At 38.9% G+C, this 25144-nt stretch overlaps 1 pseudogene; it reads right to left on the reverse strand.

The window, feature by feature from the left end:
* Positions 1–22630: 22630 nt before the first annotated feature.
* On the reverse strand, positions 22631–23321 carry LOC116556527 (annotated as a pseudogene).
* Between the last annotated feature and the right edge of the window lie 1823 nt (positions 23322–25144).

The following is a 25144-nucleotide window of genomic DNA, read 5'->3' on the forward strand; positions in this document are numbered from 1 at the left end:
TGATATAAATTACTATTTCAGGTTCTACCTGACAATATAATTTTCACATGGTAGAAAATAGATTGAGAACCCAAATAAGTATGTCATTGTGTTTTTGATCCAGCAGACATTATAGTAAATTTTTGTCTTTTTGAAGAACAACACTATTACAAGCACATATCTTAAAATATCTCATAACTCAGAAATGTTGCATATTCTGGCATTTTGTCCCTTGATCATTTACAATTTTCATGAGCAAACCCCTTTGATTCTCCTCTATTAAAAACTTCTTAAGAATTTTTGTTAGAAATTGAAAATTTTGATACTAATTACTGATGAAGGCACTGGAGCAACTGGAACTTTCATAAGTTGGTGCTTACCAAAGGTTCACTAAATACTATGCCTTCATTCTTAGATCTCAACTTATAAATTATTTGGTTAGCCCTTTTAAAAGTCACTCAAGTACTTAAGATTTAATTTTGTAGAGTGATTCTACTTCCATTGGAAGAAAGCTGATGCACTCATTGTATAGCTCAAAAGGGGAGCAATGGATACTTGAATCTGTAAGGCTGATTTCCTTGCAATGGATTTATGTAAGGTGCATTTTTTTCTTTTGCTATCCTGCTGATCATGGCATGGTTCCTACAATCAATGAGACTTGCTTTAGTAACTTACACACCACAGAAGTATACTTGGATTTTTAAAAACCTTTTAAATTCAGTGAAGTTTGTTGGCAGAAGCCTCTTCTTTTTGTTTGCTTTGCTTTTTTTTTTTTTTTCTCTGCATTCTTGGCTTTCCTTTTCCAATCAAAAATAATGCCATTTTCTAAGAGCACATTTGTGTAAATATTAGGATCACACTCTACGTATATAATCTTCTAGGCATCTCAAATACAACATACTCCAAGTGTACCCTCAACCACCAGAAAAGAAAACCCATCTCCTCTTCTCTTCTGCATGTTTTGTACTAGTGAACAGCACAAGAACCCCTGGGAACCACCCCACTCCTTTCTCTCCACCACTGTGAATTTATCTAGGGCCCTGTCAGTTGCTGGAGTATTTCTTAAGCTAGCCCCTTTTCTTCTTTCTTCTGGGACCTCCCATGAAGGCCTTTCAGCATCTTGTGCTCACACTATTGGGGTAAATTCTGCATTTGCTTTCCTGGCCCTAAACTCGTTTCTCAGATTTGTCCTAGTCTTTCTTCAATTAAAATCTGTTCACTTCTAGACCCTCCTTAAAACCCTTTTTTTGTTTTCCATCTCTATTGTGTACCATCTTAACTCGAAGCTCAGAATGCAAGCCTCTTTAGGAATTCAACAGTCTCTATCTGGCCCTTCTTTCTTTTTCTCCCCCTCTTCCCCCTCCTCTCTCCTTTCTCCTCCTGCCCCACTTCCTTTCTCCTCCCCATCCCCCTCCTCCTCCCCTTCCTTCCTTCCTTCCTTCCTCCCCCTCCCCTTCCTTCCTCCTCCTCCCCCCTCCTTCCTCCTTTCTCTTTCTCCTTTCTCCTTTCTTCTTCTTCTCTTCTCCTTCTTCTCCTCCTCTTCCTCTTCTTCCTCTTCTTCTTCCTCCTCCTTTCTTCCTCCTTTTTCTTCTTCTTCTCCTCCTCCTCCTCTTCTTCTTCTTCTTCTTCCTCTCCTTTGATGGTGGTCTCCTTATATTGCCCAGGCTGCTCACCAACTCCTGGTCTCAAGTAACCCTCCTGCCTCAGTCTCCCAAAGTGCTGGAATTGCAGGCATGACCCATCATTCCCAGCTCTATTTGGCTCCTCTTTTACCTTTCCTCTCCTCTCCTTGCCTTTCCTCTTCTCTTTTATTCTTTGTTCTCCTCCTCCTCCTTCTCTTTCTTTCTCTTTCCCTGTCTCTCTCTTACCCACTTTTTCTCAATTTCTGCATGGTATGAAGTGTTCAACTATGTTCTATGCTATTCCATAATACTCTTTGCCTTGCAAAATCCATCTCTTCTCGCCTAGAATGTCTTCCTATTTCTAGCAAACATAAGCTCCCTTTTTCTGGAACTCTTGCTTTGTATCTCAGGCGCATTTAAGTCTACCGCAGTGAACAAAAACAAATCAATCCCCTGGGAAATGACATTTGTATGGAATTTCCCTGGTACTGTAGCTCATTTAAGTGTCTCAGTAATAAAACTCAATTAAGCTGCATTGAATTTTTTTTAATGACTGCTTTCCTCATTACGCTAGAAGACCCTTGAAGACATGAACAAAACTTTTATGTTGATTCATCTGCATATTTTGAACACAGCAGTTGTTGAATAAATATCTGTTAGTTAAATGAACAGATGGGTTGCTGAGATGATCTTCCAAAGCAGGTTTTCAATGGGGACAAAGATCAGAGTATCTGGACGATTGGTTGAATTTAGACTGTTGTCTTGGCATCATTTGTCTGGAGAATAAAAGATGGATTTTAGGTGCTTTTAGAAGACCAGTGAGTCAGGTTGATGTTCCAATGGGGGCAGTATCCAAATCATAGAGAGACCTTCCAACAAAGCTTCTGCAACCAAAAGATAAGATACATTCTGAGTGACAGAGACCACCTGGTTCTGCAAGTTCTCTGCACTGGGTAAACCATGCACGAGAAAGTAGAAAAAATATGGGCAAGTGCATCCCAGCTAGAAGGAAATAGCTATTCTGGAGGAGAAAACAGTAATGAATGAGCCATTAGACTAAGTGAGACCCCTAGCTCAAGCATCTACTAACTCAGGCATGTCACCTTTGTGATTCTTAGTTTTCTCATCTGTAAAATGAGAAGAATTCTGCCTAGGATTTTTTAGAAGATAGAATTTAAAAAAGCATGTAAAGTGCTTTGTAAGCTCTGATGACTTTACACCTAAACTTAGTTTGGGGACATTCAGACAAAGCTGTAGGTTTGACACATGTATGAGCCCCTTCTCACACTGCTATGAAGAAATACCTGAGACTGGTTAATAAGGGAAAGAGATTTAGTTGATTCACAGTTCCACATCATTGGGGAGGCCTCAGGAAACTTACAGTCATGGCAGAATGGGAAGCAAACATGTCCTTTTTTCACATGGTGGCAGGACAGATAAATGAGTGCCCAGTGAAGCTGGAAGCCCCTTATAAAAAACCATCAGATCTTTTGAGAACTAACTCACTATCATGAGAACAGCATGAAGGAACCACCCCATAATCTAATTACCTTCCACGAGTTCCCTCCCACAACAAATGCAGATTGTGGAACTACAATTCAAGATGAGATTTAGGTGGGGCATAGCCAAACTATATTAACTTAGTACCTTGACAGAGATGAGTATCTGCCAAGACACACCAACATTTTTTTATGTTTGAGTATAGGAAAAATATATAATGTTTTGCTTATCTCAATACTATGAGTATTGACTGTGACTTTTCACACAGTCATATCATTTCAGAATGTCTTCAAGCAGTTTCAGGAACAGCAGACATTTAAAATCACTTACCCTTTTCCCAGTTGCTCAATATTTGACATCCACATTTATCATAATAGAACACAACATGGTTGCTATGGATATTGAGATGCTTTTCGTGTTTTCGTACAATTAATGGTATTGCATGTCCAGGAATGCGCAAATGCTACCCATGGAGTAAAGCGATGTATTTTGGTCTTTTCTGTCACAATTCCAAATGCACCCTTTAACCTCTTCACAGGAGAGTGACATGGGTTAGTTGTACACGAGTGCCAAGTCTTACTCGTTATTCTTACCTTCTATTTTATCAGCTCCAAAATAAAATCAATGAGGTACTAGTCAAAACCTCAAGTTAGACCACAGCCTAAATGGCTGATTGTTTCTATTTAAACAATTTTAAGTAGAGACAAATTCTGACACTTTAAAATGTAATAATTCTAAATTGGAGACACTTGAGGGTCACTACCAGAAATGAGGGTTCATGTTATATTTCTAGTAATAGTACTAGATTTTAATCTAGAAGAATTAGGTCTCACCTCTAACTTTCCACAGATCACTTAATCTCTCTTAGTTTACATTTCTCATCTTTGACATAGGAGGATTGGACTAAACCTATCTATAAGCCATTCTTACGGCGAGATTTCCATTAAGCCTATATTTTGGACACTTTTAATTCAGAAAGCATTTGCTAAACAAAATTGAAGTGACAAAATTCCGTTGGCTTCATAGTGCAAATTGCACTGAGCGCATGGTCTAATATTGTTTGTTTGATAATTGGTTTTAAAATGCTTTCTTATAAATTGCACCTGTGTACGTATATATGAACATTAACTTTATTTGCAGTCTAGTGTAGAGCCTTGGCATTTTAAGTACCTTAATCAGAAATCCAAACATATCCAAAAGTGTACATTCCAAATATACTTTTTGGAATCAACAATAGAGGTTCCTTATTTATCAAATGGTATATTAGAAATGGATTTTTTTTTTTTGTTTTTTTGGTGGATGACATGGACAGTGATTATATATGTGGTAACATAGTGTGGCAGGCAGAATAATGCCTCCACCAAAGATGTTTACATATGAATTCCCTGAAACTGTGAATATGTCACTTGCATGACAAACTGCTATTCAGGTCCCAGGTGGAACTAAAATAGGGAGATTTTTTAAATAGGGAGATCATCTTGGATTATCCAGGTGGGCTCAATGGAATCACAGAATCCTTAAAAGTGAAAGAGAAAGACAAATAGGTCAGAGTGATATGGCATCAAACCTGCTATTTCTGGCTTTGGTGAAGATGGAAACTGGGATCATATATCAAGGAATATAGGTGGTCTCCAGATTCTAGAAAGAACAAAGAAACTGTTTCTCCCTTAGAACTTCCAGAAGGAGTGAAGCCCTGATGACACCTTGATACTAATGCATTGAGAGCCATGCCGGATTTCTTCAGAACATTGATAATAATTTTATGTTGTCTTAAATCACCAAGTGTGTAATGCTCTGTTACAGTGACCATAAAGAACTCATACACATAACTGGTATGCGTTTGAGAATGTGGGCAGCCCAGCACCAAGTAGCTTCAGGCCAATGTTCATGCTCTATAATCCGGTGAGTTCTGTGTAGCCCACCTCTTCGCCACCCCCTACACTTCCAAGGGAGACTTTTGCCCAAAGCAACTTTAAATGTGTCTAAAACTGACTTTGGAATATCATTCTTTCTGTCTTGATGGGTATCTTTTGTGAAAAGATCTGGCGTAGGAAGACTATTCTTGAGGTTATCAGAATGTGTCTGTAGGCTAATAAATATTTGTTCTGTTGGTAGGGTTGATCTCCATAGTAAATCAATCCCTGGAAAGCCAAATTTTGGCGCTGATTTACATCGGCAGTCTCCTGATATGGTACAAGGCACCTGGGAACTGATGAGCAGCTAAATTGGCTGAGGTCAGTTGAGAAAGTTTAAAACAAAAGAAAGGAAAACTATAGATTTGACTATAATTGATTCAATAATTATAAATGAACATATTTTATTCATTATGCTCAGCACTATGGACAAATATTTTAAGCATTTAATTTTTCAATGAGCATCATAGAAATTCACACTTTTCACTAATTTAGGCTGACCTTTTCCATCAGTTAGCCTTAAGTCATTAATATTATATTGTCATTAATTTGCTACAATACAATCAGCCTAGGGCCAATTCTGAACATCATAGAATTAGCATGGACATTTAACTCATTATTGAAAATCAAACTTTCTTCTTTGTTGAGTGATAAATAGCCACAGTATGCACATTAATTGAGATAAGCCACCCTGAGATGAAAGAAAGGGGGTTAAATTTATCATTTAATTATAAAGCAATCTTCTGTTTTATCTTCTATATTTAAACTCCTTGACTGCAGGGGCTAGATGTGCTTGCCTGGGTCTCTCCCAAAATGCCTGTCACAGGGCTTTGATCAGCCATGAATATATCTAAATTGCACTCATCAAAAGCACATGTAGTCATCTCTGAGAGAATTAGGGTGAAAAAATCGATAAAATAATTAGGCTCTTTTTTTATGGGAGGTGGCAGATGAATGGGGAGTTTTCTATGCTAAAGAAACAAAATGCATAAGAAAGTTGTGTTCTGCATCAACATTGGTTCCATTCAATGTACGAATTAAGAAGAATTTGGAAAATGTGCCCATTGTGAAGCTTACAATTTAGTGACACAGGTGTCCCTGAGATGTTTTTGTCCAGTGTAAAAATGTGGGAATTAGAAGAGGTCTTTATATACTCAGTGTTTTGGTGAATCATCCTTGCTTCTCCTAGATTTGACTTATGTCTGATGTTAAACTCCCTTTCTATGTTTGGGCAGCCAAGATAATTTAATTTTAATGTTTTCAAAAGCAATGGCTTTGATTCTGAGAGGTAAAGAGACATATATAAGCAAAAGGATTTTAAAAAATATATGAAGCATTGAAATCTCAATTATTAGATTCAATTTTATGTAATGAGAATATTAGATATTGTATATTTAATTATGTGAAATGAACATTGAAGAAAACAAACTTAAAAGCAAACAAGCCAAGAAATATTTAACATTCATTCCCAAAAATTCTTGAGTCATGGGTGACCGCACTTTCTGCTTTTTTGATCTGTTCAATATCTTTCTATAGAGAGCTTACATTGTCAAAAATAAAATAATACAGCCTAAATTATTTTAAAATGGTAAACATACAATCCATTTAATTACATAAATAACTAACAGACCCTATGTTATTTGCTGCGAGTTCACACATTTTCTACAACTTTTCATGACACTTACAAAACTTCGATATTGATCTAAATATCAGCCTTTAATGTGAGAAATACATGTTTCCTCTCAAATACCTGTGGTTTGTGATTTTATCAATCAGCAGGGTAATATGGTATTCTGGGAAATTGTATAGGACTTGCTTTTATGTCCACATACACACAAAATGAAATTCAGATAATCACAGGTATTGAAAATAAACACTTTGCAAGTGCTTGGATGAGCTGAATTCAATTTAAAAAGAAAACTATCACTTTGCCTAAACACATATAATTGTATGTATTTAAATCATTATATACTAATTTGAATTAAAAGAAGGTGTCATAACCTCACATTCAATGTGAAGACCATGGTGTATTATTACAATTCACTGTCTGTGCATCTTTTATCTCTTGGCTTTCTCTCCCGAGAAACTCAGGCAATGAACTGGGAAATCTTACCTTGTAAACACACATCACACACATCAAAAGAACTGGTCTTAAAGGAAAAAGGAAGCTTGCATGTATTATATGTTCTCCCAAAAGGTTTTGTAAAATAAATAGATGGAGCAATCTTTTCAATGATAAACATGATCATTACTCAGATATTTAAGATACAGACATTTCTCTTTGTAGAGTGACTTGCTCTGAAATCTATCCTGGGTCTTCTATCATTCTCTAGAGACAGTGTCTGATGAAGAGAATGGATAATTGGATATTTTATCTCTTAAGCTCTATAATTGTGTTTCCCTATAAACAAAACGGAGGAGGAGATGATTCATAAAGATGAATTTATTTACCTATCAAACACATATGCTTTTATTAGGTTGCTCCAAAAGTCATTGCGATTTTTGCCACTGAAAGTAAAGGCAAGAACCGCAATGGCTTTTAGTCTAGGTGTCGTATCATGCTCAGGGATTATAAAGGTGAGTATTGGTTCCTTTTCTTGTGCTCAGGGCTCACTGTTCGTTATCAAACCTACCATAATATAAATCAGCTCTGTACTGAATGTGAGAGGTAGAAACACTAAGCAACAAGACTTGACAACCTCCTGGTTTTTTGTAGATCTCACCAGAATATAAGTGGCTTCGGGGCAAGGATTTCTCTCTGTTTTGTTCTCATTTGTATCCACAACTACAGAAGCGCTTGGCATACAGTTCAAGAAAAGTTTGCTGAGTCAGCAAATGGTCAGTGCTTTCCAATGGGATATTCTACACTCAGAAATCAGTGTTGCCCAATATGGTAGCAGCTAGCCATATATGGCTATTGAGCGATTTTATTGTGGCAGATGTAAGCAAGTGTATTCGTTCATTCTCACACTGCTATGAAGAAATATCCAAGACTGGGTAATTTATAAATGAAAGAGGTTTAATTGACTCAGTTCCGCAAGGCTGGGGAGGCCTCAGGAAACTTACGATCGTGGTGGAAGGGGAAGCAAATACGTCCTTCTTCATGTGGCAGCAGCAAGGAGAAAAATGAGAGCTCAGTGAAGGGGAACCCCTTATAAAACCATCAGATCATGTGAAAATTTACTATCACAAGAATAGCATGGAGGAAATCGCCCCCATGATTCAATTACCTCCTGCTGGGCCTCTCCCACAACATATAAGGATTATTGGAACTACAATTCAAGATGAGATTTGGATGGGAACATAGATAAACCATATCAAAAAGTAACCAGCTTTTAAATTTAACCAAACAAAACAAATTTAAGTGGCCACAAGAAGCTGTTGGTTACCTTAATAGACAGAACAGGGCTCATGTTTTCATTTGGTGTTTTCAATAGAAAGATGAAATACTAGTTTTATTTTTGGGTGGCTAGTCTAGGTGCAGTTAATTTTCTCTTACTAACTCATAAAACAACAAATCTAGGAAAGGGATAACCCCAAGTTTGCTTTAATATTCTCCATTTATGGTATATATATATATATTTTGAGACAGAGTCTCACTCTGTCACCAGGCACCAGGCTGTAGTGCAGTGGCGTGATCTTGGTTCACTGCAACCTCTGCCTCTGGGTTCAAGCAATTCTCTTGCCTCAGCCTCCTGAGTAACTGGGATTACAGGCACACACCACCACACCTGGTTAATTTTTTGTATTTTTGGTGGAGACACGGTTTAACTATGTTGGTCAGGCTGATCTTGAACTCCTGATATCATGATCTGCCTGCCTTGGCCTCCCAAAGTGCTGGGATTACAGGCATGAACCACAGCCCCCAACCATTTGTTTTTATATATTATTTTATATTCCCTTCTGAATTCTCAAATGGCAAACCAGGAGAAACATTGCAATTCATATCGCAAGTGAAGGACTGAACTCATTCCTCTAGGAGCAGCTCCTAGGAAGTGATTACTAAAAGATCAACAAGCGATAGATAGCAAATGGGCAAAGGATATGCATGGAAAGTTCCTAGAAAAAAAGGAATTCGGCCAGGCACAGTGGCTCAAGCCTGTAAGTCCAGCATTTTGGGAGGCCGAAGTGGGTGGATTGCTTGAGCCCAGGCATTCCAGACCAGCCTGGGCAACACAGAGAAACCCCATCTCTACAAAAAAATACAAAAATTAGCTGGGCATGGTGGCCCATACCTGCAGTCCCAGCTACTCAGAAGGCTGAGGTGAGAGGATCACTTGACCCCAGGAGAATGAGGCTGCAGTGAGCTATGATGGCACTACTGCATTCCAGTCTGAGTGACAGAGTAAGACCTTTTCTTAGGGAAAAAAAAAACAAGACAGAAAAAAGGAATTCAAATGGCTTTTGAAAAAGGGAAGAGATGCTGTGTTTAACACAATTATTATGTAAGCAAATTACAAGTTCACTGAGATATTTTAAAATCTATTACATGAGGAGGAGAAAGAGGTAGGCACGAAAAAGGAAGAGGTGGAAGAGGAGGAAGAAGGGGAGGAGAATGAGCAAATATTGGCTACAGCTAAATTATAACCCAAAGTTATAAAAGTAGTTCCTTCTTGTGTCCATTCAGCGTGAGGACCGTCTTCATTTATTTACCTATATCCAGCTTCCCAGTGCAAAATAAATGCCTGTGATTATGTTCAGGAAGCATACTCTGTATATATTTGCAAGAGACTGGGTGCTGGCTTCTCAGCTGCAAAGACTGCAGTCCCTCTGGGAGGCAATTGCTGACAAGGCGAAGCCACTTTGAGACCACTTTTGCTATCTGACTTCCCATATTCTGAATCACTTGTTGGTGCTGTCTTTCTTGCTTTTATGGAGAAAGAGAAGCCAGCCTGTTTTATGGGGAAAGTTCCCATATCTTAGTAACTTCCCACTCTCAAGTTGACTGTGAGTCGTTTTCCTGTTTGTTTCATCTCTGTCAGTGCACGGAACTCACAGAAGCAGCTGAAGCAAAGAGAATAATGAGAAAACAGACTGGCCAGAAAGAGAGAATTTGGGAATATCTCACCATAAGGAGGGAAGCTAAGAGTTGGGAGAAAACTTAGGTTGATGGATACAAGGAGAACCTGACTTTGCCCACCAAGAGTTTTGAGAAAAACAAATAACAAATAATAATAATAATAGCAGGTAAAATAAAGTGGTGTGAGAAGCATGATCCTGGTACCCCCAACATCCTTCTGTGGCTGACTGTGGCTTTGATTTGAAAGAGAAAGCACATCAAAACATTATATACCCAAGCCAGGGGAGCACATTTATTCTAGACCTGCTGTTCAATATGGTGGCTAGTCAACACAGGTGGTCATTGGTTGCTTCAAATGCGGCAAGTCTAAACACAGATGGATTGCAAGCAGCACATACACATCTTATTTCAAAATATGTTAATAGGTAAAATATTTCCCTGATATTTTAAAAAATTGATTACCTATGTTGAAATAATAATATTGTAGATATAAAGTTAAACAGCATGGGGTTTAGGGTGCCCGCCTCTGCACCACTGAGAATGTGCATATAGCTTTGGACTCCCGCAAAACTTAACAACTAAATATCCTACTGTTAGCCTTACTAATAACATAAATAGTGGATTAACACATACTTTGTATGTTATATGTATTATATACAGTATTCTAACAATAAAGTAAGCTAGAGAAAAAATGTTGTCAAGAAAATCATAAAGAAGAGAAAATATATTTGCTATTCGTTAAGTGGAAGTGATCACCATAAAGGTCTTTATCCTCATTGTCTTCACACTGAGTAGGCTGAGGAGGAGGAGGAAGAGGAGAGGCTGGTCTTGCTGTCTCAAGGGTAACAGAGGAGGAATAAAATCTGCATATAAGTGAACCCACAGGATTCAAACCTGTGTTGTTCAAGGGTCAATTTTACTGAGTTAAGGAAAATATGTTAATCAAGTCCGTTTCTCCTATCATTATCATTGTTTTAATGCATGCTACTAGACAATTCAAGGTGATACATGCGGTTTGCACATATTTCCATTGGATTATGCCATTGTAAATTGCCCACATCAACAAATTTAGGCTGGGTGTGGTGGCTCACATCTGTAATCTCGGCACATTGGGAGGCTGAGGCAAGAGAATCGCATGAGTTCAGGAGTTGTGGAACAGCCTGGGCAACACAGTGGGACCTCATCTGCACAAATGTATCTAAAAAAATTAGTCCCAGCTACATGGGAGATTAAGGTTGGAGGATTGCTTGAGCCCAGGTATTCGAGGCGCCAGTGAGTTACGATCGATACAGTGAGACGCTATCTTTTAAAAATAAATTGAAAAAAATAAATGAATATAAGAGCAAAGACATGAAAAGAGTTGAGTTTCTCTTTAGCTAGGTTACTGTGGACTTTGCCTAGACAGGTGACGTGTGCCTCACATGATCCAGGACATGGCTCACATTTCCTTGGGCCCTCATTAATCCATCCCTAACTCTGCACTCTGAGCATCTCCTCTCCATCTCTTATCTCCTTCTTAGCCCCCTTTCTTTGTTTTCTCATAATGTAAACATTTTCCTGCATTCATTAGATTTAAACCTCATTACAAAATTATTTGTTGTTTTTATTTTCCCTTTCCATACAAAAAAAATTCCCCTTCTCCTCCATACTGTGTCTGGGACATGCTTTCACCCACTACAGAATTGTTCCATCTTAGAATGGGAGAAGTGATGTTGTAACATCACTCCTCCCTTTTCTATTCGGAAAACTTCATCCCAAGACAAACTCTCCCCTCCCCCAAAAAAATATTCCTTAGAAAGACTTCTGGCCATGGAGAGAACTATAGGACCACAGAAGTGAGGAAACATTGCCAGCTTTTTCCGTTTATCATGGTTAGTTCAAGTTCAACAAGATCTTCATTCCCCAAATAAAATTATGCCTGAAACACAGAAGCCAGCTATTTAATACTTTGGTAGACCTGTCATGGAACTATGACAATAAGACTTAAAAAAATATATATATATATATGTGTGTGTGTGTGTGTGTGTGCATGTGCATATATATGTATACATACATACATATATATATATATTAGGCTTAATAAACTTAGAAGTGGTTCCACTTATCTGCCCTTCTATTTAAACATCTACCTTGCCAGACCAGACCTTGCATAAATGCATATCTTTTAACCAGTATCTTCAAAGAAATTTATTTTACACACTCACCAATGAGAGTGTTTTGAGTGTTTTTTTTTTTTTTTTTTTTTTATTGACAGAGTTTCGCTTTTGTTGCCCAGACTAGAGTGCAATGGCGTGATCTCAGCTCACCACAACCTCCTCCTCCCAGGTTAGAATTATTCTCCTGCCTCAGCCTCCCGAGTAGCTGGGATTCCAGGTATGCACCACCACGTCCAGCTAATTTTTGTATTTTTAGTAGAGACAGAGTTTCTCCATGTTGGTCAGACTGGTCTCGAACTTCGGACCTCAGGTGGTCTGTCCACCTCGGCCTCCCAAAGTGCTGGGATTACAGGAGTGAGCCACTGCGCCCAACTGAGAGTGCTTCAATCAGTTGAAATGTAGGTCGTAACTTGTTTCCCATCTAGAAAATGCATGTTTGAAGTAGAAAGTTATTTTGAGTTGTTGATTGCTAAACACCAGTCTTTAAAACACAATTAACTTGGCCGGGTGCAGTGGCTCACACCTGCAATCCTAGCACTTTGGGAGGCCAAGGTGGGCTGATTGCCTGAGCTCAGAAGTTTGAGATCAGTTTAGGCAACATGATGAAATCCTGTATCTACTTAAAATACAAAAATTAGCTGGGTGTGGTGATAGGTACCTGTAATCCCAGCTACTGAGGAGGCTGAGGCACAAGAATTGCTTGAACCTAGGAGGTGGAGGTTGCAGTGAGCTGAGATTATGCCATTTCACTCCAGCATCAGCAACAGACCAAGACCCTGTCTCCAAAAAGCAAACAAATTAACAAAGAGAAAAAATAATTAATTTGCACAAATGATAGAGCCCTGAGAAAGAGCCTACTTGGAGAGGGTATCAGAAGGGTATCAGAGTGCAGATTCTAAAACTTTGTAAATCACAGTCGGTGATTTACCAACCAAAGTTGGTCCCCTCCTTGCTAAGGAAAGGTGAGGAGAACACAGTATATCTTACCTTAGGATTCCCTCTTGGGTAGGCTGAATAATAGCCCCTAAAGGTCTCCATGTCCTAATCCCCCAAACCTGTAGTTATGTGAGCATGCATGGCAAAATGGACTTTCCAGATGTGATTAAGTTAAGGATATTGAGACAGGGAGACTGTCCTGGATTATGCAGGTGGGTTGTTATGAAATGGATGCAGTGGGGTCAGAGTCAGAGAAAAGGATGAGACAACAACAACAGCAGATGCTGGAGTGACACAGGCCATGAGCTAAGGGATGTGAACACCTTCCAGAAGATGGAGAAGGCAAAGAGCTGACTGTTTCCTAGAGCCCCCATAAGAAATCAGCCTGCTGGTGGGAATGCAAATTAGTTCAGCCAGCAGTTTAAAGACTTCTCCAATAACTTAAATCAGAACTACCATTCGACCCAGCAAACCCATTACCAGGTATCTACCCAAAGGAAAATAAATAAATCATTCTACCAAAAAGACACATGCACTTACATGTTCAGCATAGCACTATTCATAATAGCAAAGACATGGAATCAACCTAGGTGCCCATCAATGATGGACTGCATAAATAAAATACGGTACATATACATCATGAAATAGTATGCAGCCATATAAAATAACAAAATTATGTCCTTTGCAGCAACATGGATGTAGCCGAAGGCCATATTGCTAAGTGAACTAATTCAGAAACAGAAAAACAAATACCACATTGATATGGTTTCACTGTGTCTCCAACCAAATCTCATCCTGAATTGTAGCTCCCATAACCCCCCCACTCCTTCCCCCCATATCATGGGAGAGACTTGGTGGGAGGTAACTGAATTGTGGGGTGGGGTTTTTCTTGTGCTGTTCTCATGACAGTGAATAAATCTCACTAGATTTGATCGTTTTATAAAGGGAAGTTGCCCTGCACATGCTCTCTTGCCTGCTGCCATGTAAGATGTGCCTTTGGTCTTCCTTCACCTTCTACCATGATTGTGAGACCTCCAAGCCATGTGGAACTGTGAATCCATTAAACCTCTTTTTCCTTATAAATTACCTAGTGTCAGGTATTTCTTTATAGCAACATGCAAATGGACTAATACACATATTCTCATTTATAAATGGGAGCTAGACAATAGATACACATGTACATTAAGATTGGGACAATGGACACTGGGATTTTGAAAGGAGGGAGGAAGAGGAGGCAAGCATTGAAAAACTTCCTGTTGTGTACGATATTCACTACCTGAGCAATGGAATCATCAGAAGCCCAAACCTCAGCATCACACAACATGCCCTACTAACAAATCTGCACATGTATTCCCTTAATCTAAAATAAAAATGGAAATTAAAAAAGAAAAGATATCAGCCACATGCCAACAGTTTGATTTTAGGACTTCCGGCCTCCAATACTATAAGGGAATATGTCTGTCTTATTTTAAGTCACTATGTTTGCAATAATTTTTATAGAAGCAAAAGAAAACCAATATACCTCCCCACATGCAGAACCTTTGTTAACTTTTCATTTTCTCTAATCTTATAAACTTTCATCTTTTCTTATTTTCCCCTTCTGTAAGGATGCTTGGCTGAAGCTAGCTTGTACTGGTTCATAGAAGCCAACTAAGGTCATCTCCAAATTCAGTAACGACATTTTGTAGTTTGGAATCAGACATCATAGGGGTATTTATACCACAGAACTTGTCAAATGCTATAAATTAGCACCTCAAGACATTCCTTCATGAGACTTCAATTTTCTTTTTTTTTAATTGTATTTTATTTAATTTTATTTTTTTTCCATTTGTTTATTTTATTGCATTTTAGGTTTTGGGGTACACACGTGGCAGTGTGATTTGCTGCCTTCCTCCCCATCACCTACATCTGGCATCTCTCCCCTTGTTATATCTCCCCAACTCCCCACCCCCCACCATCCCTCCCCTATTTCCCCCTAACTGACCCCAGCGTGTACTGCTTCCCTCCCTGTGTCCATGTGTTCTCATTGTTCAACACCCGCCTATGAGTGAGAACATGCGGTGTTTGATCTTCTGCTCTTCTGTCAGTTTGCTGAGAATGATGGTTTCCAGGTTCATCCATGTCCCTACAAAGGACACAAACTCATCGTTTTTGATGGCTGCATAATATTCCATGGTGTATATGTGCCACATTTTCCCTGTCCAGTCTATCATTGATGGGCACTTGTGTGAACTAAAAGAACATGTTCTAACCCAATGCGAGGAAATTGATCAATTTTCTTTAGAATTCACTACTCATTCCCACTTTCTTGGATACTAGTTTTGGGAAAAAATCAGAAAATTTTGCCTTGAAGTACTTGCCCTAGGTTCAGTGATTTTTATTATAATGTAGATATAGCTGGCTTAATATTGACTTGGTTATCACCTAAAATGTACCTAACAGTAATGGGTGTATGTAAAATACTTTGAAGTATTGACATAAACTAGAATTAGAGTAATCTTAGGAAGTATTTACAGGTAGAATAGGTGGGGAAAACAGAATATAAAGCAGATCTAAAGAAATAAGGCAGACTTGGTTGTAGAACAATTGACAGTCTAAATATGCAGAAAGATAGTAGTGAATACAAGAAAGATAACTGTTTAAAGCAATTTGGAAAGAAGAATTAGTTCTAGATGATAGCAGATATTTCCACTTCAGTACAAGCCTTCTATATGTATTAAATATAGGAATAACACATACAAACCACATACTACCTTGTTAGTATAATTCAAAATAACTGATTTTGCATGCATGAAAGAGAAGTGAAACTACTTATACAAATCTATGCCATGATGTTGACATTCGAGACTTCAGGAAAACTGGGGTCATTGAAAGATAACTTTGCACCAGATCTGATCAGGGATAGGTAAAGTTTTTTGCCTTTAAGTCTTCCCTTGGGTGTGTCTTGAATACCTCTTCTCTCTCTTCTGTAGTGATTGATGTATTCTCTTTGGGACTTGGTATATTTTTACACTTTTCCATCTTGCTAATTTTACACATTGGCAGTGAGGATTTCTACTGTTTGCGTCTTCAGCAGCATCTCGGTCCTTTTGTACTTCCACATAGGCTATTTTTACTTTCAGCCTTATTCTTAATCACTCTTGCTGTGTCAGAAACGTAGACAGTAGAGGGCTAGTAAATGCTCAGTGATGTCTCTCCAGAGGAGTTGGGGTGGACCTTTGATTTGCAATGTTTGTCGATTTCTAGGGTGTAAATACTCCCAAGGAGATTGATTTCAAGTGATTAGCGTGATGTCATTGAATGTGGAGTTGGGAGGAAATGAACCTGGTTGACTAGTTCCCCCCCAAATTTGGTGTTGAATATAAAGCAACTCTGGGCACCATTTACTGAAGTCAAACCACATAGTCAAAGCCTGTTCATAAAGCCAACTAAAACAATTCAATAACAACAAATAAACAAATTACCCCATGAAAAAGTGGGCAAAAGGCATGAGTAGACATTTTTCTAAAGAAGACATACAAATGCCAATCAGTCTATGAAAAATCCTCATTTTCTCAAATCATCAGAGGCCATAATCATGATCATTGTGGCCCAAGTCAAAACCGCAATGAGATACCATTTTTGCCAGTCAGAATGGCTATAAGTAAAAACTCAGAAAACAGCAGATGTTGGTAAGGATGTGGAGAAAAGGGAATGCCTATACACTGTTGGTGGGAATGTAAATTAGTAGAACCTCCGTGAAAAACTGTGGAGATTTCTTAAAGAACTAAAAATAGAACTACCACTGATTTAACAATGCCACTACTGGGTATCTACCCAAATGAAAAGAAATTGTTGTATAAAAAAGATACTTGTAACTGGGCACAGTGGCACATACTTGTAATCCCAGCACTTTGGGAGGCCAAGGTGGGCAGATCACAAGGTCAGGAGACCGAAACCATTCTGGCCAACATGGTGAAACCCTGTCTCTGCTAAAAATACAAAAATTAGCTGAGCGTTGTGGTGTGCACCTGTAGTCCCAGCTACTCAGGGGACTGAGGCAGGAGAATTGCTTGAACCCAGGAGAAGGAGGTTGCAGTGAGCTGAGATTGTACCACTGCACTCAGCCTGGCCTGGCAACAGAGGGAGACTCTGTCTCAAAACAAAAACAAAAACAAAAACAAAAAAACAAAACAAAACACCCGCAGTTCTACTTTTATTGCAGCATGATTCACAATAGCAAAGGTATAAAACCAACCCGGGTTCCCATCAGTGATGGGCTGGATAAAGAAAATGTGGTATAATACACTGTGGAATATTACACACCCATAAAAAGAAGAAAATCATATCTTTTGCAGCAACATGGATGGAACTGGAGGCCATTACCTTAAGTAAAGTAACTCAGAAAGGAAAATTAAATACTGCATATTCTCACTCACAAGTGGGAGCTAAATAACATACACATGGACAAAGAGAGTGGAATAATAGAAATTGCAGGCTTATGAAGGGATTGATAAATTAATGGGTATAAAGCACACTATTCAATTGATGGCTACACTTCATTACTGTGCAAGATATCTATGTGACAGAACTGCACATGTACCCCCTAAATATATACTTTTAAAAAACTCTCTTGGCCAGGTGCGGTGGCTCACGCCTGTAATCCCAGCCCTTTGGGAGGCCGAGGTGGGCAGATCACCCGAGGTCAGGAGTTCAAAACCAGCCTAGCCAACATGGAGAAACCCCATTTCTAAAAAAAAAAAAAAGAAAAAAGAAAAATAAAAAACTCTCTGAAAAAAATGAAAATCTAGGAAACGTCCATAATCCATATTGTAACTCAAGTACAGTTATAAATGTGAGGTCCTGCATTGGGTGTCCCAATACAAAATCTGAAAAAAAAATAAATGAAATTGGCAGAGCACAGAAGCGTACATGTGGGAAAGCTACTAGGTTTCAAATCTGGGAGTGTACACCCACCAGCATTGATTCTTATGAGATTTACAGCTCTCCCCATGCCAAGAAGTCGTTGGCACTTGAAATCATACAAATGAGGAGAATGAAAGGATTGTGGAAATACCGACAGCCTTATAGCAGTCTACTAAATATAGAGCTACACAGAGGCAAAAGAGAGATAATTCATGCATTACAGTAAATCCAACCAAACTTTCTTTGAACAGATCAGAGCATCCACAGGAAACAACAGGGTTGAAAAGCTTTTCTCCTTTAGGGAAAAATTTGGCCTCAGATAAGTGTTTATGTTTGTTGTAAAAAGCCGGTGGGGAGGAGTTATACATGTATTAAAGAATAGATATTTTGTAATACCGTGTCCCAACTAGAATAGTGCTGTGGAGTGAAGTTCGTATTTCCCAAAACACAGCCATGAAGCCAGAAAAACCAATGTCTCAGTAAGATGCTTCTATAAAAAAAAAAAAATCTGCAAAAGGCTAAAGAAACTATCCTGAGATTGTATGCTTTTGTGCCAAGATTTTATTTTTGAAGTATTGACTAACCTACCTCTTTCTCTCACCGAATTTTCAAATAGAAACTTTGGCTTTAGGGGACCAGCCACGTAATAGATTCAAGGGAGCACCTGTCTTGTTGGCTTTAATTCCAAGAAGATCAAACCCATTGATGACAATATGCTTGGTATTTCTGTGGAAGGAATTTCCTCAGGGAACTAAAAGTGTACAGCAGGAAATGGGTAGAAAGTCAGAGGACATTCAATACCACAGAAGAACTTGGTCCCGCTCTCTGATTCTGGGAACAAAGACCTAGGGAGATGACATGTCCCTGGAGAGGTTTGGCTGCATGGTCTGCCTAGGTGAAGAGGGCTGCCAGTGGCCTCTCATTCAACATGGATCAGAACTGGAATCCACAGTAGGACAAAGCAAATCTCACCTCCTTATGTGGACCAAATTGAAAGTCCAAATTTACTGCCACAGAAGCTAAAGACCAGAAGGTACCGCCACCTCTCTGCGGAAGCCTCTGCATTTTACAAGCACCCCAGTAAAAACTGTGCGTAGTAGTTGGTTTGCTAAATAAACTGAGATGATATTTTCTTCATTTTACTTTAACTAGAAAATTAGAGTTTAAAAAGTATAATTGTATTTCTTAAATGCCCAAGTTTAAAGACTGAGCTTAACACTAATGACTTTTGAAGATGGCCATCCAATAGGCGATCTAAGAAACCCTGGATTGGAGTGCATGCATAATTGTGTTTTACACTAATTTGCATAAAAACTTTTGATTAATGCAACCAAAAAGTTGAGTCCTCAATCTAGATTCAATATTAAGGTGATTACATCCAAAGGAGAGAAAAACAGGTGGAATCAAAACTAAATTAACAAATAAGGAAGCTGATGGAAAGTTACTTCAATTGCCAGAAAAGTCAGGGCCTATACCCTATACAAGATGTCAGCCTGAAGCAGAGCTATGCTTCAAAGGAATTGTGTCTTAGGTAGAACCCCCATTATTCTCTACTTGCTACTTGTTTCACTTTTACTGGTAAGAAATGATTTCCCATTTAAGAGCTTCCAAAAACCTAGTCGTTGAGCCATGCAGGATTCTGGCTCCAGGGCACCCAGGCTTGGCTGGTTTGCAGTCTGGCACCTGCTGTTGATCTTTCCACGCATATTCTTAGCGTTCTACACTCTTCTACGTGAATACCCGTATAAAAAGATTCGAGACAGCATCTTTCTTTTTGGTGTTAATTTCTAGACCACATTCATTAAGGACGATACGTTTGGTATTTCTGAGGAGGGGATTTCCTTAGGGGGCTGTAAGTGTTTGATGGGAATGCAATAGAGGATCAGAGGACATTCAAGAAGATACTGTCAACCAATTTCTGCACCTGTTCTTAGGGTTCTAAACCTTTCTCAGCCTTGTGCCCCAAATGCCCAAGAATAACTGGTTTAAAGCACTAATTCAGTTTTTCCTGCAAGGCGGTTAATGAGTGATAACTGATGACTTTGACTAATTTAAAGAAAATATTGACTTGCAAACAAATATCTCAAATGCTTTACACTTAACTCCAGTACCAGTGACATTGGGTGTGGATCATTCTTGAGAAGGCACAGTCCTGTTTACCATAGAATATTTTTCAGCTTCTCTAGCGAACTCTACCACTAGATTCCAGTAGAATTTATCATCTCCCCAGGCTGCAACCACCAAAAACGGTTTCTAAATTCTGCTAAATATCGTCTTGAGAACAAAATTGCTCCCATAGGTAGCCATGGAATTATTTCATTTCAAAACTACTGACAGTACGCAGGGTTGAAATCAGGGTTATGCCGAATAAGAGAAAAGATGATCACTACAAAAAGAAAACCAAGCAAAACCAAAAGTTAGCAGCATAGATACACCTAAGGGCAATTTTTCTGTGAATTTTGGCAAGGTATGTTAGCACTGCATTTTTGGGACTAGCAGCCAAAGGAACTTCTTAAGAAATGCAGCCCTTAAATGAACCCTGACAATAACGTATCTGATATGGTTTGGCTCTGTGTCCCCAGCCACATCTTATCTCGAATTGTAATAATCCCTACATGTCAAGGGTGGCGCCAGGTGGAGATAACTGAATTATTGGAGGCTGTTTCCTCCATACTGTTCTCCTGATAGTGAGTTCTCACAAGATACGATGCTTTTTAAGCATCTGGCATTTCCCTTGCTGGTACATTCTCTCTTGCTTGACGTGTCGTAAGACGTACCTTCTGCCTTCTGCCATGATGGTGAGGCCTACCCAGCCACGTGGAACTGTAATTCCATTAAATCTCTTTCTTTTGTAAATTGCCCAGTCTCAGGTATGTCTTTATCAGCAGTCTGAAAATAGACTAATACAACATCAATGCGGATGGACGTTACAATGACCCCCACTGCATTGAATAGATCTTCTATGAGGGTCAGGTATGGTTTCAGGTGAGTTAAAAACCCCTTAAGATAAATGTCACCATGCTAAATGATGCTTTCATTTTGTTTAAAAGCTTAGTGAAAAAATTATTTATCAAAGTTATTTGCTTGGATAAATAAATTTCTATTTGAAGACATTAAAAGAAATACCACCAACAAAAACCTAGTGAGCATAGTTAACTTAGTAAGACAGGGGGTTATAATAACTTTAAAAAGCTAATATTTGGTCCAGGCACAGTAGCTCATGCCTGTAATCCCAGCAGTTTGGTAGACCAAGGCGGGCAGACCACTTAAGGTCATGAGTTCGAGACCAGCCTGGCCAACAGGGTGAAATTCTGTCTCTACTAAAAATACAAAAATTCACTGGGCACGGTGGCACATACCTGTAATCCCAGCCACTGGGGAGGTTGAGGCACAAGAATCACTTGAACCCAGGAAGCAGAGGTTGCAGTGAGCCGAGATCATATCATTGCACTCTAGCCTGAGCAAAAGAATGAGACTCTGTCTCAAAATTTAAAAAAAAGTTAATATTTGGAGTTGGGAGCAATGGCTTCTGAAGGTATATCTCATTCTGTCTTGAATACATTAGGTAGACATCGTTTTTTAAAATGTGAAACTGTTTTTTTTCCTTCCCATGCTTTTAACATTTTTGTATTCTGTACTGAAGATCAAGAACTAAACATTTCACTTTTATGTTTCTCCCATGGGGTACTTTTAAATTAAGTTGGTCTCTGGCTATTATATTTATTTTAATCTTTTGAGTTTGTTTTTCCCAACAATAAAGCCTGCAGTTTACTAATGCACTGTCAGATGATGTTGAATATGCAGGAGACAGAGCCATTATCTGTCTCAGTAAACAGATTTTTCTCATACCAAAAGCTGGAGACTAGGTCAATAAGCTTTTATGGCAACTTGTTAGATTTTTCTTAGGAAATCATAAAGATTTTTCTTTCTAGCTCATTTTCAAATTATATCAGATGATGAGAATTAAAAACAAGAAAGAATTTTATAACTAATATTTTGTAAAATTAGGATCATAAAACCAAGATTTAAATTGATTTTTAAAAATGTATATACCTAGTGTCTTAGGTCAAGTTTTCTAGAAGAGCCTGGAGAAGAGTTCTTGTGTATTCAATTTTTTTAGTAAAAACAATAATAATAACATTTATTGAAGCCTTTGTATGTGCTAGACATAATGCTGAACACCTCACTTGAATTAATTTAATTTTGAAAATAATCATATGAACCAGATTTTATTATAGTAATTTATTTTTTAGATTTAGGGGGTACATCTACTTATTATATGAGTATATTGCATACTGGTAGGGATTCAGCTTCTAGCATACCCATTACCCAAATGGCGAACAGTGTACACAATAGGTAATTTTTCAAACTTCCTGCCCCTCCCCCTTCCATTTTGGAGTCTTTGGTGTTTATTATCTCCATTTTTATGTCCACGTGTGTCCATTGTTTAGCTCCCACTTATAAGTAAGAACATACAGTATTTGGTTTTCTGTTCCTTAGTGGGACTTAGGACAATGGCTTCCAGCTTCATTCATGTTATGGTTAAAGGCCTGATTTCATTTTTTATGGCTGTGTAGTTTTATTTTGGGGAAAGGGGCAGGGCTTCCCCAAAGGGTAGACAGGTTTATTTGGCAGCAGCCAGGGAAATCAGCGGTTGGACTTGGCCACATGCTCCAGCTCGTCCTTCTTGATGGCATAGGAGTTGGAGGAGCTCTTGGTGACATTGATGAGCTCATCTGCCAGACACTCAGCAATGGTCTTGATGTTCCAGAAGGAAGCCTCAAGAGCACCTGTGCACAGCAGCCAGATGGCATGATTCACACGGTGCAGTGGGGACATGTCTGCAGCCTGTCATCTCAGAGTCCCGGTTCGCCCAATGCATGTGGACCACTGTTGATGATGGCGTTCACCAGGACCTGCAGAGGGTTCTCGCCTGTGAGCAGTGGGATGATCTCGAAGGCATGTTTGACGATGCGCACAGCCATGAGCTTCTTGCAGTTATTGCGGCCGTGAATCATCATGGAATTAGTGAGGCACTCCTCAATGGGGCACTGAGCTTTGTGGAAGTGTTTGGTGGCATACTACCCTGCACTGTGAGGCAGGTGCTTGGCATACTTCTCCTTCACTGCAATGTAATCTTGTGGGGAAATGTCGTTGATTTGCACATCACTGGTGCTCCACTTCTCAAAGAGCTTGATGTCAGGGGTCTCTGCCACCACTGGTGCTGCTGTCTCCCACTTGGTCATCCTGAGAGCACAATCTGAGCATCTCTGTCGCTTGGCATGGACCATGCTCCACCCTGGCACAGACAGGAAGAGTGGCTGCGTAGTTTTCTATTGTGTATATGTACCACATTTTCTTTATCCAGGAAACCATCAATGGACATGATTTTCTGAAAGGGACCTCTCAGGAGAAGGGCAGTACAACAAGCGAGGGACAGGAGAGTGGAGAGCTAGAGTGGACATGGTTCCACCTGGAGTTGTATTTCAACTTGCACTTCAAACTTTGTCCCATCTTGAGGCAAAGTAGCTGACCTATGTTCTCCAGGGGATGCAAAATCACTACATTGAGATGATATCGATGAAGTATTTTAATGGTAAAGAAAAGTGGTTATGACGTGTGTTAAGTGAATCACAGACTAGACACAAATCTACCACCAACAGTCTTAACCATGTGAAGTGAACCAGTGAACAAGAACACGTTCCCTACACTAGAATAAGAATACCTAGTATGTGCTCAAAATCTTGTTTAGCAAGCCAATTAAGGTATGACTGAACAATTTACTTTCCATCCTTTAAAAAGGGGTTGATAAATTATGATCCATGACCAAATCCAACTGACCATCTGTTTTGTAAATAAAATTTTATTGGAACACCGCATCTATGGCTGCTTTTGTATAGCAGAATGGAATAGTCTCCACTCTGAAAGGTTTAAAAGAGAGCACGTGGGTGAAGAAATCATTCTCAACTCTTATAATGCTATTGTCACTTCTCCGTCTCACTTTATTTTCCATCAGAAGCACAACTAGTCCTTGTAGGCTCTTATTACAAAGAAAGAAAATGAGATGTAGTAATTAAAGTGAATTGCTTAAGTCCCCATAACTATCTCAAAGCATGTGGAACCAGACATATGTGTGATTTTCAATACACAACCTTTACAATCAATTCATTGCTTTCAAGAAATCAGTAATTATCTATTTTCAGGTATATCCCAGGTTTCCAGAGTGAAGCTAGGGAGTAGAAAATGTTGCATATAAAGGCTCATTATGTTTTAGTAATATTATATCTTTCATACAGGACTAGTTTGCTCAAGTATTTTTTATCATTTGTGGACAATGCAGTTAAGATAAATCCTACCAGGAGATTATGCAAATTTCATGTTTGAATGCATTCATTTTGCATATTGGAAGCTCATATAACTTTTTGTGTAGCATATTTGTGCAGGAATTCTTTTACTAGAAGTAAGAATGTAAAGCTTACCAGAATTCATTATTTGCATTCCTTAAGATGAGAAATATTGTGCTTTTGGATTCTATTACATAATTCTGTGCTGTGGAGCAAAAACAATCTGTAACAGACACTTTATTCCACCTGTTTTTACTGTATTTACTGTAGTCCTATAGATGTAGGCTAGAGAAAAAAATTAAAGTAGCTGCATAAATATACTTTCTCTGTCTTTTTGGGGGGGATCCTTACAAATGAAATGCAAGTAGTTTTGTAAGTATATGAAAGGCAAACTCTCGTGCTGTTTCTCTGTGTTCTTTCAAATAACTATTATCTTCTTTAACACCTGAACATGAATGATGGAACTCAGGATTGGTAGGTATGATGGCTTAGGCTGCACCAGAAGAAGGACAGAGCAGAATTATGATCCATTCTGAAATGATTGGCAGGTGATATTTAGAACTAGGCTGGTCTGGGGCCAGGCACAGTGGCTCTCACCTGTAATTCTAGCATTTTGGGAGGCCAAGGCAGGAAGATTACTTGAGCCCTGGAGGTCAAGACTAGCCTGGGCTGGAATTCAACTGTGCCAGTGTCATTTAAGGCTACCAGTGAGGCAGGATATTTCCCTGACCCCTTCATGGGTGGGAACTGGAGTGCATAAGTGCTGGCA

The sequence above is a fragment of the Sapajus apella genome, unplaced genomic scaffold (assembly GCF_009761245.1).
Source record: "Sapajus apella isolate SASKATOON/1434 unplaced genomic scaffold, GSC_monkey_1.0 scaffold17, whole genome shotgun sequence".
Classification (NCBI taxonomy): domain Eukaryota; kingdom Metazoa; phylum Chordata; class Mammalia; order Primates; family Cebidae; genus Sapajus; species Sapajus apella.